The sequence below is a fragment of the Garra rufa genome, chromosome 6 (genome assembly GCF_049309525.1).
Source record: "Garra rufa chromosome 6, GarRuf1.0, whole genome shotgun sequence".
Taxonomy (NCBI): domain Eukaryota; kingdom Metazoa; phylum Chordata; class Actinopteri; order Cypriniformes; family Cyprinidae; genus Garra; species Garra rufa.
Genome location: NC_133366.1, coordinates 9,518,702 through 9,522,194, shown reverse-complemented (window position 1 = coordinate 9,522,194; position 3,493 = coordinate 9,518,702). Strand labels below are relative to the sequence as shown.

At 33.8% G+C, this 3,493-nt stretch overlaps 1 non-coding gene across 1 annotated transcript; it reads left to right on the top strand.

Annotated features, from left to right (window-relative positions):
* The first annotated feature begins 2,494 nt into the window (after positions 1 to 2,494).
* trnaa-ugc (transfer RNA alanine (anticodon UGC)) lies at positions 2,495 to 2,566 on the top strand. The gene has a single exon. It is a non-coding gene; the product is annotated as a tRNA-Ala (tRNA).
* Positions 2,567 to 3,493: the final 927 nt, after the last annotated feature.

Below are 3,493 nucleotides of genomic sequence, written 5' to 3'. Positions count from 1 at the left end.
CTTCTTGTGTACTGTGTAATTTCTCAACTGTGTACTTACATGTCATCTATAATCACGCATGTCATATATGTTTCCCTGGACCACAAAACCAGTCTTAAGTCGCTGAGGTATATTTGTAGCAATAGCCAAAAATACATTGCATGGGTCAAAATTATTGATTTTTCTTTTATGCCAAAAATCATTAGGAAATTAAGTAAAGATCATGTTCCATGAAGATTTTTTGTAAAATTCCTACTGTAAACATATCAAAATGTAATTTTTGATTAGTAATATGCATTGTTAAGAATTTAATGTGGAAAACTTTAAAGGTGATTTTCTCAGTATTTTGATTTATTTGCACCCTCAGATTCAATTTCAATTTCAATTTCAAATAGTTGTATCTCGGCCAAATATTGTCCTATCCTAACAAACCAAACATCAATAGAAAGCTTATTTATTGAGCTTTCATATGATGTATACATCTCAGTTTTGTAAAATTTAACCTTATGACAGGTTTTGTGGTCCAGGGTCACATATATAATCATATATGTGCAGCAATAGTCAAAAATACATTATATGGGTCAAAATTATCAATTTTTATTTATGCCAACAATCATTGGGATTATTAGTAAAGATCATGTTCCATGAAGATGTTTTGTAAATTTCCTACCGTAAATGTATTAAAACCTAATTTTTGATTAGTGATATGCATTGCTAAGAACTTCATTTGCACAACTTTAAAGGCAATTTTCTCAATATTTAGATTTTGTTGCACCCTCAGATTCCAGATTTTCAAATAGTTGTATTGTCAAATATCCTAACAAACCATGCATAAATGAAAAGCTTATTTATTAAGCTTTCAAATAATTTATAAATCTCATTTTTAAACAAAAATATGGAGAAAAAAAATGGAATAATAATAAAAAAAAAAAAATTACCCTTATGATTGGTTTTGTGGTCCAGGGTCCCATATACACAGCTGGAAAGAGCGTTAAGAAACATGCAGGCAAATTAAAAAAAAATACACTTTTTGATGGCTAAAAGCATGTTTTCTTAGCATAAATGTTAATAATTCACAGAAAGTATCCAATTTATTTTTCAACATGGAAGTAAGCCTATGAGCGAGATTTCCGGTACATTATCCACTATAGAGAGTTTGCACTTATCCAATGGTCACCAAACTTGATCCTGGAGGGCCGGTGCCCTGCAGAGTTTAGCTCCAACTTGCCTCAACACAACAGCCTGGAAGTTTCAAGTATACCTATTAAGATGTGATTAGCTGGTTCAGGTGTGTTTAATTAGGGTTGGAGCTAAACTCTGTAGGGACACCGGCCCTCCAGGACCGAGTGTGGTGACCCCTGCATCAGTTACCCAGATGCGTGGCCATATTGGCGATACTTGGATGTAAACAACAGCATAGATTGCACCGATAATGTACTACTGAATATGTTTTTCTGCTAATTTATGTTGTCTAAATCACAAAAAAAAAACATGTGGAAGCTGCTAAATCATATTGGAAAGGGCACAATAGTTTGACAAACTAAAGTTAATAGGTGGTAAAGATACATACAAGCAGTATTAATAGCCTAATATTTCACCTACCTGACTGGAAATGATAAGAACAAACAAAAATGTCAAGATTCTTGCCTTGGAAATCGTGCTTGAGTTTGGCCAACCACAAACGCCTTTTGTTCCTCAGACATTTTTTGCACTCTTCTCCTTGATTTGTTATAACTTTTACTAATACTCCGAACATTTTTCCTGGTCTGGCCGATTAGTACCAAAACGTGCCAATAATTGACCATTTCCAGCAGCAATAATCAGCAAAATATGCGAGTTTTGTTTGGTTTAGTGGTATTGTTTACATTAATTGCCGCTAAAATGGCGAGAAGAATAACAATGGTAAACGGTAAAACTGTTTGCACTACAAACCCGTGTGTTCATAATTAAGATAATACATTAAAATGATAGCGTAAGACATCAATTTGCAATATCAAGCAGCAAAACAAGCTGTTTTGTTATAAAAATTTGCAATGCAAATGGCCGCGTCCGCTCTTAGAGAAAATGAGGCGGATAGTTTTTGTCAAGAGTGAAAAGACTCAACGACACCACAATCATCTTTTAATCGTTATTGTCGTGTCTTTTTCTTTCATTCTATGTCATTTAAAGTTTATAAAAGACAAACAGACTGATTATTTGGTTGGTCTAGATTCTAGAAAAAAATTATCTAAATCACCTTAATTCCCAAAACCCCGCCCTTTAAAGTCACGTCAGTCAATTAAATGTCTGTAACACCAATTGCACAATGTGATTGACAGGTAAATTAGCTCAAATCAACGCGGGACGCTCTCTAAGGGCTTATTTTTCATATAAACAAAACATTTTATAGCCGTTATTTAAAAAACAGGGTTTGTAAACATATTTAATGTTAGCTTACGAGCGGTATTAGACCGTATTAATCAAGTTGTCCTAGTGTGAATGTGGATAAGCGCTATTCCCTACCTAGTGGACCAGCGGGGATGTAGCTCAGTGGTAGAGCGCATGCTTTGCATGTATGAGGCCCCGGGTTCAATCCCCGGCATCTCCACTTTGTCAGATGGACTGACGTTTTATCCTACCAGTTTGGTATGTTGTTTGGATCCTTATCTCGAAGGAAAATCAATGGTAATGACTGTAACAAAACAACGCTGCAGTCTTGTGACTTTACCAATTTCACGATTGCTTCTCTGCGTCCAAACCATGTCAACTGGAACTCCATAATGAAGCCATAAAATGGTTGCGGACACTACTTATTTTTCCTCGCTAGATGGTGCTAAATTCACAGAAAACGAGCTTAATATTGTATATTTTGAAAACGAGTTTAATAGTCTGAATCATTGTAGCGAATCGGTTCGTTCGAATGATTCGTTTTAATGAAGCTCTTCCAAGACCTGATTCACCGATTCTTTCCAGGAAAGTTTTCGCACTATCCTCAAATATATATTTTTAATTAATATTACTTCTTATCAGTCTTATCAACACTGTTATAAAACATAATTAGCAATACTGTTTCCAGTATTACTTACATTAGTATACACTACCAGTCAAAAGTTTTTGAACAGTTACATTTTAATGGTTTTTAAAAAAGTCTCTTCTTGCTCACCAACCCTGCATTTATTTGATCCAAAGTACAGCAACAACTGTAAAATATTTTTACTATTTAAAATATCTGTTTTATCTGTTAAAATGTAATTTATTCCTGTGTTTAAAGCTAAATTTTCAGCACCATTACTCCAGTCTTCAGTGTCACATGATCCTTCAGAAATCATTCTAATATGCTGATTTGCTGTTCAAGAAACATATCATATTATTATCAATATTTAAAACAGTTGAGTACAATTTTTTCAGGATTCTTGATGAATATAAAGATTCAAAGATCAGCATTTAATGAAATTAAAAAGCTTTTGTAACAATAAACACTATACCATTCTAAAGCTTGGAGTCAGCATACTTTTTTGGGGAAAGAAATGATAGA